Here is a 15,944-nt window from a genome sequence, read left to right as displayed (position 1 = left end):
TGAATGAACTGTGTAAAACCATTTTCACTTGCCATATCCATCCTGATTACTGCCAGACCTGTTGAATCAAGTAATCATTTAATACATGTCTAAAAAAGTAAAGCATGCTAAAATATCTAAAAGGCAACATATAATGTCATGATTTAAGAACAGATGAAAAACAAAGTAATTGACATAATAAAATAAATAATACAGTATTACAGAAGTTTTAAGTCAAATACCTAAATCAATCGAGTGAGACATGCTGTCCTTAATGTTTTTTCATCACTTTACTATGGTGTAAGCCATGCTTTTTTAGAATATTGTATTAATCTATTCTAATTCCTGTTTAATTTTTTTTGTAATACCCAGTATGCACATTTTAAAAATTAGTTAGATTAAGGCGGCATGGTGGCTGTGTACATGGAGTCTTCGTGTTTTCTAGGTGGGTTTCCTCCTAGGCCCCCAGCAACCCTGTGTTGTGTGATGAGTGTGTTGATGACTACTTTCAAGAAATCTCAGACAATTGTTTAGCTAAACCCCAAATTAAAACCTACTATTCTTTATTGCAGGAAGTGGAGCTGCGTGCGCTGTGCAGTGTAACACTACTATTTGTTCACAGATCTACACTTAAAGGCAGCGGATACTGAATCCGAGTTAAAGCGGAGGAGCAGAGAGTCAGTCCCACAGCCAAGCCTCCAACAGCGCTGCTAAGTTTGGCACGTGCACTGAGCCGCAACACGGCTGCCTCTTCCAAAGCGCCGTCTGCGTCACTGTTGCGCGCGCGCGCGGAGCTCCCTCACCAGTCTCGCGCCACTTTGGAGCTCGAGCGTGACTGTAACGTCGGGAGGCAGGAGGGGGGGAAACGAGCCGCCGTGTTTCCTTATACAGTAAACTTCCCCGGCCGCGCGCGCGCGCTGATCAAAAGGCACACGTCTTCCTCCAGCTGTTCCTCTTCGGGTTTTTACCCTGGAGTCTGACTCCGACTGGACGTCGAAGCTGCGCCTGGACATTTCCAATCTCACACCGGTCCAGCAAAGTGCTCTGATTTAAATGGAACTGGATTTTGCAAGGGTAATTGTGTGTGTGTGTGTGTGTGTGTGTGTGCACCAGCGTGTCGTGCATAAGACCATGTAGACTCTGATGCTGCTCCTGCTGCTGCTTTTCGGGGATCTGTAGGCTTAAAAGCTCCATCACTTCTCTCCTCTGAGTCACCGCAACACACTACACGAGTGCACAAAATAAGCAAGATCATACGCCTTAAATGTACTCTGGGCGATTCCTTTTTTTTTTTTTTTATATATAATATTTATATTTTTTGGAATTTTGATGTACCGTTTTAACATAGTTCCACCACACTGAGGATTTTGAGTCTGATTCTCGACGAGAAAAAGGTAGGTGGCAATAATTGATCGCAGCTTTAAAAGGGTTTCCAATGCATTGTTGGTTTGCATAGGGAACTCACTCAAATGTGTTTTTTAAAATTATTATTATTTAATTATTGTTTGATATTTTTGGAGTCACTTAATTACAGCTATAAAAAAGGAACTTAAAATGAGAAATGTTTAAATTTTTAACAAAATTTACATACAGTGTGAATGTGTGTGTGTGTGTGAGCTCATTTTATCTTGGTCATGTCTTAGTTTAAAGAAAGTGGCATTTCTGAGTGCTCCATTGAACAATGCTTATGCATGCATAAATGACAATATAGATTGTTTCATTTGTTTTAAATTCTCTTTAGGATAATAGGATGCAATGTGTGTAATGCTTTGTGTGTGTGTATGTGTGCGTGCGTTTGTGTGTGCGTGCGTGTGTGTGAGAGAGAGAGAGAGAGAGAGAGAGAGAGAGAGAGAGAATCTTGCGATGGTCCCCAGCAGCAGAAACTGTGCAGCTGTCCGTGGTGCTGATTTAATTGCTCTTTATCAACTTGTCAAGAAGTCAGCAGGCCTGCATTTGATTTTAGCTCATGGTCATTTTAGCTACAGCAATTACTGCAATGGCTGCCAACTTTTCTCTTGAAGATCTACATTCCTATCGCGTTCACCGCAAAGTCATACCACATATGTAAAGCCTAAAAGACTGATTAGTTCAAAGATGTCCATAAATACTTGCTTCTTCGGTTATTTTTCATCAAATCAGAAGTGACCGAATGTGTGAGTGTACAGTATAAGTCTGGGTAAAAAGTTTTGAACTGTTATATTAGCCTACTGTCAACACTGTAGCTCTCCTTTACACTGCAACCATTTAAAAAAGTGAATATCTTCTTGAACCCTGAATGTTCTTATACAGTGTAAGGACATGCAAATAGCTACCATCTACACTAGAAACATAAATCCTTGTCCAATGCTCATATGAGGACTGTGAATATAATTCTTTTACCAAACTTCATCCTGTTTCGAGATATTGATTAAGTTCATAGTTATAGGTACTAGTAAATATAAAAGTACTGTACACATCAGCAGAGTCAGCTAAGACAACTTTAGCTAAAAATGTAAAGATTCCTACCAAGATCCAAAGGAAAAAAAAAAAAATGTGCTGCATGCATGAACAGCTTACAATAGAATGCATTTTATTTTAGTGACAGTTTCAATCCCTTATTTGGGCACCAACCTCTTGAACTTTTCCTGTAGATGGCAGTGTACCTCTAATGTTTACATCCAATTTCATTACTCCTCATGATAAGTTGCTGCCAGGTCCCTTGTAAGTGCAGCATCATTGCAAAGTAATAGGGTATTACTCATTTTGGCATGGTGACGTCTGCAATCATGTAATTGTCCTCTCTAATAGCAAATAGAGCCAAGGAGCATTTTAGGACATTCATGATTAAATTAATGAAGATGTCTTTTTCCTCCATTCGCTTCCACAAGTAACTTACCCCAATATTTGTGCATATTATATGTTTTTCTAAATTAGATTTTAATAGATAATTAAGAGTAAATCATCCTTCTTGCATGTAAAATTTTGTGTTATGTCTCCCTCTGGACATCATCCAGGAAGTAAGATGTTGCATCTGCTTTAGCTTTTTTTTCCCTCCCAGATGTTGCCTTTACCAACGTCACTGCGCAATGCATGAGTATCCTGACACAGTAAATTTATTGTTCTAAGGCTTTGCTAATGTAACCATTTACATGACCTTTTTGCCCCTATCTCTTAAAGTTTATTCAGAGTAATATGATCTGTCATATGAATTATTCCCCAGTGAACACTTGTGGTAGCTGAATATATTTTACCACCAGACACTGGGTCAAATATCCTGGCCACAAATGTGTCCACAAACTGTCGAGTTCTTTTAAAATGTCAACTACATTCTAATTTACTACTATATTTACAGGAAACAACTTACAATATCGAAATTAAATTAAATGGCTTTAAATTTAATATGCTTGCTGATAACATGGTATGTATAGTAGATCATAGATCTCGCTGAAAAGGTTTTTAAATGAAAGTCAATGAATGGATCCTGATTTCTTTATATTATTCCACATAAATATAAATAAAATGAATATATTAAATTGAAAAAATTAAAGGCTAGTTGCAGGTAACATAATGGAAACACAACAATAACCAAATTGAACTGAAAATGTTTAGCTCACTACAGGTGGCGAATAAAAATACTTTAGTTGCCTGCAATTATTTTCATTATTGAGGAAGACACATACTTATAACTAGTAACTTGCCTTAGGTACAGAGTGTTATGTTGTTTGTCTCTGGAAAGGGTCAATGCGTCACGTTGCCACTTAACAGCAATCATGGTTTTAGCCCACTGCACAATAAGTTAATTAAAACACAGCTGTCTCTAATATAGACATGCTCACTCGCTTGATTAATGAAGTGTCTTTCATTTTGATGGAACGTCTCGGGCTATATGGAGACAGGACTTGTATAAGGGACATGCTGGAAGCTGTTTAGTTTTGCATTGGATCACAGCGAGACCTCTTTTCACTGCCCTGTCTCTCTGGATGACTAGCACAGGACCCCTGCCGCTCAATTATCACGGCTGTGCTCAGTCACCAGCGCGATTAATAATGCCTCATAACCCACTGGTTGTCGCTCACCCACCTTGCACATTGCTAGGACCTCATTTTAGTGCTCACCGTGTTTAACACTATCCAAAATGGAAACAAACAACAGGGGCCGATGACGATTATTAGCCCTCATTAGAATGCAGCATGATGTGCTCTGTTTTGGTGCTGTCACTCAGGAGCTGGAGTTATGCACTTCTCGGTCTGATTCAATAAGCTCAATGCTATTGAGCAGTGTCATTGCTGCTGACTTTCATTGCCTGGTGTAGCATTAGTTGAGCTTAGCATGGGGTCCAATCACCGGAGTCTCATGAGTAGGCTATTAGTGGGACCTGTTCCCTGACATTTTAATAAATGTTAATGGTGGATTCCCTCTTTATACTCCTGACTATCTATCAGAATAAAGATATGGAAACTTTTAATCAGCTGTTATGTGCATCATGCTGAGTATCTTTATTTCCTCCACTACACCCACCCAAAATAAGTTATTCTGTATCACAAGAAAACATATCTACATGGTGTGTCAGTGTTGAGTGAGTATTATTAATATCGAACAGACGTTGGATATTACCTAACACTTTTTTTTGCTAAGGATGGACAGCCATGTAATTTCCCAACATTGATCCCTTGTCTCTCAGAGGGGGGTCTGGGGACCTATAGAGGTCTTTAAAGCATTACCAGGGGGTCTGTAATACTTTAAATTTAGCTGCAGTTGTGAAAATCACAACCCGTTATTATCAAAGGTATTCATTTTGTTTTAAGTTTTTATAGCTGTAAGCCTATTTCACTGGTTCCTTTATAGTGAATGGGGTTTAATTCAAACTTCAATAAATCAAAACCCAGTCAGCCTATAAATAAAATCAACCTGGACTTAATGTGTTTTGTTGGTGGAATGTTTAGGAATTAAAAGCTCTAGCGCTCTAAAAAATAAAGAAGATGCTATTTCTGATTTTGTTCACGAAATTCTTGATAACCCCTGTCTAAGCCTATATTTGTATGTATGAATATTTGGAATTTTTTTTATTTTTGGGGGGGCATTTTATAGAAGCCTTGAAAAGAAAGATAACTCAACTTTGTAGTATGTAATTATTGTTTTATGTGGATGCTAATAAAGTTGCTGTCATTGCATTGTACAGTATTCATACAGTATAATGTTTTGAATGGTGATATATTAACTACTGATTAAATATAAACTATAGTCTACAGTCTAGATATAGTTTAATATTAAAATTAATTTAATAATAGTTAATTTAAATAGGTAAATACTTGATAAATATGTAATACAATTTACTTCTTATGTTATTATTAATGGTAATTGTCATGATAACCTACATTATACATTTATATTAAAAACAAATGAAAGTTGCAAATGTTTTATTACGTTTGTTGTGATATATACTTCAGTTTAAAAGACAACTCATCTAACTGACTGGAAGATATCTGTTATCTCATATACTAAGAAACATGTTTTTAAATTATTGTTTTCACGACATTGAGCATAATAATTAAGCTGAACTGAGTAAAGACTTTGGTAAGGTCTACTGTATAGTCATGCAAAACTACAGTGCACTAAATAAAGCTTTAATTAAATGCGTGGCGTAGTGTTTGGGTTAGGAGGTTAGCTAAATGAAAGGGCTGCTATTTTAGTTGTTATGAGAAACGAAAACATACAAAATGTCTCTTCTTTAAATTATAACTCTGGTGTAATTAAGAAATATCACACTTGAGTTCGAGTAGATTGTTGATGGTGTTTGCGGAACTGTTGTATAAAAGGGATATCACACTGACGGTTGTGCTGTTGTGCTGGATATCAGCGCGGTGGTGATATCTTCAGCTGCGTCAAAACCATGCTGATATCCAGCACAACAGCACAACCGTCAGTGTGATATCTCTTTTATACAAAAGTTCCACAAAGAACATTAACAGATAAACAGAATTTGCAAACGCAATTAACAGATTATGGTTCGTTATGAACCTGTTGTTTTGCTTATCCAACACATATCCTTTAACAAATGATAGGATTAACTAACCGTGACTGGTGAAAATGTAATTAACAGGCGTGAAAAAAGTAGTTTTAGATTCTTACTGGTACCATGTAGGTGCGGATAATGTACCATGGAGATAGTGGACAGTTCTGTAAATCTTGCACATTTTCAAAACCAGTTGCACTTTCAGGAAGCAAACACATCTTATAACGTTATATCATCTTAAACAGTACTTTGTCTCTTTAGTAAATAAGTCATTCGAAATTGGCTCTTGTTTTGTTTATGGCTAAGACAAGCTTTAAAGCTCACTAGGCTGAAACCCAAATCCCTTTCTAACCCCTGTTTTAGGGCACTATTTGGTGGGATTGTACACCCTTGATAGCACACTAGCTTTCCCTTTTTACGCTATATGGGATCCAACCCCAGAAACACTGAAGTTAGCTAATATTTTAAAATGGAATAAAAGGAAATACAGAGAGAAACGTCTTAGATTTACAGTATTTTCCTTGCTGCGTAGGTCCATTAGGAATTTTAAATTACTTTCAACCTTATTAATTACACTAACAGTTGGTTGCCAACTTCACCAGTCGCAGTTAGTAACAAACAAGCTATAATCTGTTGATAATAAATGGTGTTGTAGAACTGTTTTATAAATGCAATTACACTCAAGGTTATGGTATCAAATATCAGCACTCATGGCTATGACTGCCTCAAAGCCTTTCTGATATTCAGTACAAAAGTACGCTTCCCATGTATATACTGTATATATAGTATGTACATCATTAGATACACTTCGCTAGTCCTGGGTTGGACCCCATTTTGTCATCAAAACTTCCTTATTTCTTTGTGGAGTTTTTAACAAGGAAAAATTCTTTAGAGATTTTGGTCCATATTGACATGGTAGCATCACGCAGTTAGCATCCATAATGCGAATCCCCTGTTCCACCACATCTCACAAGTGCTTTACTGGATTGAGATCTGGTGACTGTGAAGGTCATTTAAATACAGTAAGCTCATTGTTATGTTCAAGAAACCAGTCTGAGATCATTTTTAGATGATTTTTGACATGGCATGTTGTCTTGTGGTCATGAGGACATGGTAATCAACAGTACTTTGATGGGTGGGGTGTTTAAATCATTTAAATGATGCTTAATTGGTAGTAAAGGGGCCACAAAGTGTGTCAAGTGTACCAAGAAAATATACACACTGTTACATAACCATCAGACCGAACTATTGATACAAGGTAGGATGTCTTATTTCTTCTGTGTTGTTTACACCAAATTCTGACTCCATGTTAAACCAGGCAAAGGTACAATTTGCTATTGTCTATTGGTGAGCCAATGCGACCTGTAGGCTGAATTTCCTGTTCTTAGCTGACAGGAATGGCACCAAGTGGGGACTTCTAATTGGTATATGTAGTAAGTTATTTCATGAAATGTTACTAGTCTTCAGTTTTTTATCATGTGGCAGTTGGTCCATCATATTAAGATGGTGGGTAATATCATCCCCAGTGGGTAATGTTCAGCAATACTCGCTTCATGTCACTTTCTTTTGAAATAAAAGGTATTTACATTTCTGGCAAACAGAATGAAAAAAAGCAAGCAAAAAAAAAAAAAGCAGGAAAGAGGAAGCAGGACTATGGTAAGTGGAGATAATTTAATGCTGTAACAATTAAAGATGACAACTGTAGGCTAAGCCGTAAGTAAGGAATAACACATATTACAAAAATAACACACGCCGGAGGGTGTTATGTGGCATGAGGTGTATAACAGCATAACGGTGCAGTTTGGAGTGTGTTGTTCCACTAATACCGTAGCGATTTGCAAATGATTATGTTTAATTTATTAACAGATGACAAGTCTGCATTTTAATGGTTTGTAGTTAGACTTAATGATGCGGCACGTCTGAGAGACAAGTTAGTTCTTTTTTTCACCTGCATTACAGCTGTCATTCCTTCAATAAGTTTCCTTCCTAAACTGTCATTCCTTCACTAGTTTCTCTCTTTCTCTCTCTCTCTATCACATACACACACACACACACACACACACACACACATGGGCACAACCTGTCATTTCACCCTGAAAATATAGAAAATGAAAAGCATAACTCGAGACTGACAGTGCTTACAAACGAGACTCCTTCCATAAATGTTAAATATATCTCTTCTAAAAAAAAAAAAAAAAAACTTCACCACATCAACAATAATAAGAATGACTTGGTTGAACAACGACCAGTTTAAAATCGATCTATTTTTAGTGTTTGATTATTTGAAGCATCTGCCATATAAGTCCCTGTGTGCATGTTGTTGCTATAGTAACAATATCATACCAGAGTGAGTGCATTGGTATTACATTTTTCTTTTACATTACAGCCAGAACCTCCTGTTCTTATATACTGTATAATAAATTCGTCCACACCTCCAGACCAATCAGATGTGAGCATTTAACCACATCGTGCTCTATAGTAATATAAGACAAGCACAGCATCATTTTTCAGCCTGAGACTCTGACATCCTTAGAGTTTTCTTTGAGCTTAGGAAATACAGTAAGCCACATATGGTACACATGATTTTATTAGGTTTGAGGTTGTAAAGTATAAACACTAATCTTAACCTATGAAGGACGTTCACGTTGAAATAGGACTTGTGATGAAATTTCAATGTTTAACATTTGAATGGTGCAAATGGCAGAGTTGGCCTAGAGCCCACTGCAGTTCAGTGAGTGTAACGCCTGATCCTTGAAAATCGACAGCTAACTTGTCGCCAACTTGCAGAAAAGATGCATCTGTCTGTGGGAACTTTACACACAATCATCCACACACACCACTTGCACATTAAAAGAATTCGGCTGGGAGGTATTGCCACATCTCCCCATACAGTCATGACCTCACTCCATGAGATTTCCACATGTTTGCACCATCAGAAGTGTTCCTGGAAGGCTAGAGATTCAGAAGTGAAGCAGACAGTCTTGAGAAAAGTTTCTACCTTGATGGTATTAAAGCACTAGTGAAACACTGGGAGATGTGCATTAGCGTAGCTGGGGATTATATTTAGAGAAATAAATGAAGTTTTTTTTTTAACATACATCTTTTCATACAACGTTAGCTGAGTAAGTTGTAATGAATTATCCAATGTATGTATCTCATGCTGATCTTTTATTAAGAACTGGGAATCTAAGGATGTACAGTACTGTAAGCTACCATAGTTAATTTAAACAACGCCACGGAGTTAGTAATCAACAACTTTCTAAGACACTGTGCTTACATGATTGCCAGACACTTGGCTAAAGTGCTTGAGAATCATTACTAAGAGAAAGACATGCCTGTCATATTGATTTGCACCACCAGTGCTGACATCACACATTTGTCTAGAAACTGACGTGTTTTGAACAAGCTTTTTTTTAATTCAGGAGAATTTTCTCACTTCAACATTTGCTGACTCTAGACAGCTTGGACGCAAATAATGCTGTCAACTCTAATTTTGCATTTGGCTGGATGTGGATCAGCAAAAAAAAAAAAAAAAGGGAAATGGGGTTCATGCCAATTGATGGAAATGCTGATTATTTAGGATGTATAATTGCAGCCAATGTTTATGTTACAATATATTGCAACGATAAAAAAGAATATATGCAATATTCAATGTTTCACAGTCATGAAAATGTTGGATTAATTGATTTCATATTATGTTCAAGAAACATGTTTGTTTTGATTCGTGAACAACATCGGTTGCCTATGCAATTTTTAAGACCGAAATTAAAAGCTGAAGAATGTCAAGTGGAATTTAATGCCCTGGAAAGTCCTTTTCATGATTAGCATAACGGAATTAATCAAGATCATTTTAACATCAACAAACAATAACGTTTCTCGTGTGAATATAACAGGTCATATTCGGGATATGAATACGCGACTGGAATAGTTATGTGAATTTCCTGTCCGCGGAGACATGATTCTGCTTGTATATGTAACAAATGTTATGGTCTGAATGTTATTTAAGCCAGATTGCATTGATTTGTGTGTGTGGAGAGACACGGCAGTGTGATTCCTCATATTGGACAATGAGAAACGTGACCCTTCTGCCTCGAATCTTTACGTTCCATTATGGCTGACTGGCTTTTAAAGGCATCCTCGGCCACTCCAGTAGATTAAAGGCATGGCCGGAGGAGTAATATGCCACCATGTGCTTGTCCATGGGTCGTAGATCTTTTCACGGGTCCGTCGCCAAGGTTACTCATATTGACGTTCCACGTCCCCGTTGATGATGCACCACTGCAGACTTCTCGTCCACTGTGCTCTGTCTTCTGGCTGCACAGTGATGAGGAACTTCTCTGCTGAGCAATACCTGCAGAGTCCAATATACTGAGTACATTTAAGTGTGTGCCAAAGCTGACCGGGGTACATAAGTTGCCATGTTTTAGATCATTATCAAAATTGACATTGTTTATAATGTTGAAAAATCCTTTTGTGGATTTTATTCTTATTTATCCTTATTTGTTTTTGTTTAAAAGGTAAGATTAATTGAAGAATTATTTGTGGTGGGGTATAATTTGTGCTTAAGAAGTGAAGAAGCTGAGTTTTCCTTTGATCCCCTGGTAACATGGACATGCTGTTGGCCCTCTTCAGCATACATGAGCCTACAGATTCCCATGATTGGTTACAGTAGTGTCTCTGTTCACCCCAGAGAGCATCGCTGATTCTGCTGTCTTGACTGACTTTGGCACAGTCAGCATTCATACTGTGGCTGGCTTTAAATCAGTATTCTCCTGGTTATACAGTACTGTCTTGTTGTCTCTCATTGTAAGTTAATGGAACTAAATGGAACCTCTTACAGGTATTAAATGGGTAATAAATACAACACCATGCACCTTAGCTACTTATCCTTTTCTAATAAGTGACCACTAATAAGCTTACTCAGAGAGCTTAGAGCAATCTAGTTAAGAAATGAGCACAGATCGGGAAATGTAATTATTCTAATTGTTTACTTGCTCTCATCCTGTACTAAGCAAAAACCCAAGGCAGTACACATTAATCTGTTGCCTGTATGCCAACCTCTCTTTAACTCTCTCCTTTGTTTTGCAAGATGGGCCAGACTCCAGTGTACAGATGTTGCTTATGGGGCCCTATTTTGTCTGCTTAAGGCACTCGAAACAGAGTTTGTTTATACTAGTTCCATTGTGTTTATGAAAAATATGTCTAACACTGATGGGATTCTAAAGTACAGTGGCGGCACGGTGGCTTAGGAGTTAGCACTGTTGCTGGGTTCGATTCCTGTCTGTGTGCCTGGAGTTTGCATGTTCTCCTTATGTTTGATGGGTTTCCCTCTGAGTATTTCAGTTTTCTCCCACAGTCTAAAGACATGTAGTGTCTTTGACGTTCCCAAATTACCCGTTTGGTAAATGGCCGTGAGAGTGTGGGTGCACTGAGATGGATTGGCTCTCCGTCCAGGGTGTACCTTGCCTCATGCCCCAGGTCTTCTGCTGGTCCTGAGATCATGTTCTTCATTTCCTGGATTTCTGTCTTATGTACAGTAACTTTCAGCATGGTTAAAGTCAGTAGTGGCCAGGAATACTTAGGGAATTCAAATATTTTATAATTTAACATATTAAGAATCCATTACATAAAAAACCCTTAAGAGAAAAAGAGAAAAATATTTTTCTAAATTCACAAATCACTGGATCTAACAAACCAAAGCCTACAATTAAAGGATTTATATATAAAGAGTTCTGGAAATGCAGGATTTATACAAGTTACTCTCCTGAAACTACCTTGACACAACCCTTAGTCCCACAAAAAAATACAGACAGACATCAAATTTCATTCGGCTAAAATTTTGTGGACAGAATTTTACTATTGCGGTTAATGCATAATCAAAAATGCTGAATTTTGAATATTAACCATCACTATCATTTCAGCTGCTCACTGTTAATAAAGGTGGAATTACGGATTTTAAATCAGAGCATTACATGTCATATATGATTGATACTGTACCATCTGCAGCACTTGACTGTTTATCATCTGTCTCTAAGGATGTGTAGACCCTCGCAGTGCATCGCCAAGCTATTTTTAAGTAATCTTCATTATCTGTGGCCTTACCATAACAAATTATCAGCTTTTCCATGCATTTCACCTAGTGCCAGTATATTTTGCCTAAGCTTTGCCTTTAGCACTTTGTTGCTAAGCCGTAGCTAATGACGTCAGAGCGTGTAGGAGCCACAGCGAGCTGCAAATTTTGAAACCGTAGCGATTCACAGTGAAAATCATGAAAAGGTGAACGGTGCTTAAATGAGAAACATTTTGAATCTTATAAAAAACAGTTTACGGTAAAGAATTCTGTGTTTTCACTTGAAGGCCTTAAGTCAATTATTTCTCAAAATAAATCTCAAGCACTGTGCAGTCATATACTTTTGAATGTACAACATTCATGTACTGTTAAATGTGATAGTAGTTTCGACTGTTAAGAACAATTATATCCAATAACACTGTACTACGTATAGCTATACAGTAAGCAGCTCTTTAAGCTTTTCGTGCTTGGTTTGCTTTACTGATTTTGCACAGAGTACCAGCAAAGCACCACTAACAATAAATATCCAATTCCATGCCCTGAACCCTAACTCAACCCTAAACCTTTTTGTGCAAACTTAATTAAAGGGTTGGAATAAATGTGATGTGCCATTAAATAAAAACACAAAGAGTGGGGCCAGAGGGCTTGATAGTTAATTACAGGCCATACATAGCAAAATGACTATTTCCCTTGGATTTTTTTTACTGTTCTCTCCTAAAACATCCTGCCTTAATTCACTCTGCTTTTTTTATGAAGAAAATTGCTGCTTTCTTTAGTGAAACGATAAAAAAAAAGTCGTCTGATTATATGTGTTCGACTTTTATAGTCAGTCATTACTTGTGCTGTGTTATTCATTAATTTCCTGTTTCCCAGGCAGTGGTAAAAGCGTCAAAAGCGTGCTGGTTATTTAAGAGGAAACGTTTATTTTTCAGCTCTCCTCATTTTTGCCTCACAGCCAAACAACCCAGAAATGTTTGACTTTATGACCTGTTCATAACTGTTAGTATGCAGCACTGTCCTGTTGGGATATTAGAACCAGTGAGCCCATAGATTTAGATAAGAACAGTATTTATGGATCCTTTTTCCTTTCGTTTTTTTTTTTCTTTCTGTACTTTAAATGTCAAGAGCAGAAACACTCTTAAAAATGGCTAAAGGAACCCTTGAGAATGCTGGAAGTTGCCCGACTAGACGACTGCGAGTTTGCTTTATGGGTGCATTAGTATTCGGGGCATGCAGTGAGGGCTCATGCTTGCAGGAATATCGTCTTGGATGCTCTGTCTAGTGCTGCCCCATAGTTTACTTGTCCTTATGAAAATTACCCTGGAGTTAGGCCAAATGCACTGAGAACATGGCCGTGCGGTGCCAGGCCTTGATCCATGCCTACAGGAGCACTGCTTCAATTTGCTGACAAGACTTCTTAGGCAGCTGGCCCTGTCGAATATTGGATTAGGGAACACAAAGATGGCTTGTCAAACAGGTAGCCCATTCTTGTCAGATCTGACAATAGGACTGGCCTTTCACCTGAGATAGCTAGCTAACTGCAGTAGCTGCATTACTCTGTAAGATTTGCTTCTGTCCTGGTTTTCAGCATGGCTGGTTAATCATCTGCTACAAGCAAGACTGCTTATATACCCTTCTTTTTTGCACTTCTTCCCTAACGACTCGAAAGGTTTTTATGGAATCAGACTTTTGTATTGATCAACCTTAACTTTCTTTGAGTGTATTAGTAAAATCAATTAGGACAATCGATTTTCATTCATTCATTTTCTATACCGCTTATCCTGGTCGTAGGAAGCCTAGAGACTCTGGGCACAAGGCAGGGTACATCCTGGACAGGGTGCCATTTCATTGCAAGACACTCACACACCCACACACTCATTCACACACTATGAGCAATTTGAGTCAATTTGCCTAATCTGCATGCCTGTGGGAGAAAACCAGATCATTTTCCTATTGTCCAATCAGCCAATCATGTGGAAGCAATGCAGTGAATAGAATCATGCAGATACAGGAGCTTCAATTATGGTACATACAGTATCAAACAACAAAAAGACAAAAAATGTAATCTCAGTGATCACACAACATGACCGTTGTTTGCATACAACTAAAACTTGCTTTGTGTTTCCAAAACTGGGATTTTCACTCACAAAAGTCTGTGGAATTTAGAGAGATTAAATCCAAACATCCAGCAAGCAGCAGTTCTATAGGCAGAAATGCTTTGTTGATGAAGGAAAAGTTAAGTTTGCTTTTCAATGCCTTTTCAATGCCTCATAGCTCCTGTTCAATCCTGAGCTCTGGTTCCTGCCTTTGCGTCCCTGTGTGAGCATTGGTTTCCTCTGGGTGCTCCGGTTTCCTCCCACCATCCAAAACTGCGTAGATAAAACTGCCTAGGTTGGCTGTGTTAAATTCTCTTGCTTTGCTCCCAGTACTTGTGGGATTGGCTCTGGATTCACACTAAACCTGACCAGAATAAAGCAATTACTGAAGATGAATGCATGATGAAAGTTTGCTTTCTAATTTATTTTGAGCGCACTTTGGTAACTGGAAGAGGAAGGACTAGGAGCGGCAAATGCTGAGCAAAGAATTTGCGGTACTGGAAAGTCACATTAAGGCACTAACTTCGGGAGAGAAAAACTTCGATAATTGCCTAGAAACAGCCCTAAATGTAATCAGATTTGAAAAAGAAAAATAACAGATTTAAAAATTGAGATTGGTTTCAGGCATAATCATCATGTCAGGCGGTTTTTTTCTGTTTAAAGAGAAGGACCTTATAGCACATAGCACAGCTTTTGCATTGAACTCTCTGGGAACAACCGCAAGGTTTATACTCATGACTGAGACATGTAAGAAAGATTTGCTTTTTAATTACAGAGAAAAAAATTAAGTGTAATTTTCTTTATTATTTAGAACTGCGCATATTTTAATGATAGTCTCAAAGCAGCTTTAAAGTCTTTAGTGACCTAACCTCCAGTGAGCAAGTAAAGGGAAATCCCTCTAGGATAAAGCTAAGGAAGAAGAAATCTTGGGAGTGAACCAATTCCCACCAGAGGATAGACTAATCCTCAGGCCCCGTATAGTCTAGCACCCAAGTTGCCAAGGCGTACTGATTTTATTAGAGAACTTGAAAAACTTATTAAACCATGTATGACTTGAAAGTGGAGTGATAAACAGGCTCACCGGCCAGTAATGGAACCAGTGTATATTACCTCCTTGTTCCTGCTCCGGGTTTGTAACTGTAAAGTTTTTATTTTTAGTCACATATCAGCATTCTCTGCCAGTTTTATATTTTCTCAACATACCCATATTATTGATAAGGGATTTAAGATTTATTTAAAGTAAGGCAACCTTTAAAAAGAAGTCACATTCAGAAACTATGACAATATAAAAACTATATGTTCACATAGTTCTCAAGCAGCACTGTGGCATAGTTGTTAACACGGTGGCCTCGTACCTGCAGGTCGGGGGTTGGTGGGTTTCCTCCCACATTCCAAATACATGAAGATTAGGTTAATTGGTGTTCTCAAATTGCCTGTAGTGTGTGTGTGTGTGTGTGTGTGTGCACCTTGTCCAGAGTGTACCCTGCCTCATTCCCAATATTCTCCTGAGGAACAAGTGACGAATGAATTAATGAAAAATCACATATTCCATAATATCATGAAACTTAAAGATTATACCATATGTCATATGCAAAAATCTGGGTTTGCTCAATAACAAACCTGCTGGAAACATTCTTGTTTTGCCTTAATTCATAGCCATCTGGTTAAAAGTTCTTTGTCACAGGGGAGACATGCAAATATTTCATTACAGACTCACACTGAGAAACTACTACTGCTTGAATAAAGCTTCTGTCTATAAATTACAAAACTACAACTGTTAAACTAAAGCTAAAATGGTTTAAAGGAA

The 15,944-nt window shown here is 37.8% G+C and overlaps 1 protein-coding gene across 1 annotated transcript in view; it reads left to right on the top strand.

Annotated features, from left to right (window-relative positions):
- The first annotated feature begins 1,322 nt into the window (after nucleotides 1-1,322).
- Nucleotides 1,323-15,944, top strand: part of nlgn1 (neuroligin 1) — a 281,977-nt gene continuing 267,355 nt past the window's right edge. Inside the window, exon 1 of the mRNA XM_053513370.1 lies at nucleotides 1,323-1,373. The gene's annotated coding sequence lies outside the window, so the exon portion shown is untranslated. The remainder of the gene's footprint in view (nucleotides 1,374-15,944) is intronic.

This window comes from Clarias gariepinus, chromosome 15 (assembly GCF_024256425.1).
Source record: "Clarias gariepinus isolate MV-2021 ecotype Netherlands chromosome 15, CGAR_prim_01v2, whole genome shotgun sequence".
Classification (NCBI taxonomy): Eukaryota; Metazoa; Chordata; class Actinopteri; order Siluriformes; family Clariidae; genus Clarias; species Clarias gariepinus.
The sequence above is the reverse complement of the archived record's forward strand: the minus strand, read 5'-3'. Positions and strand labels throughout refer to the sequence as shown.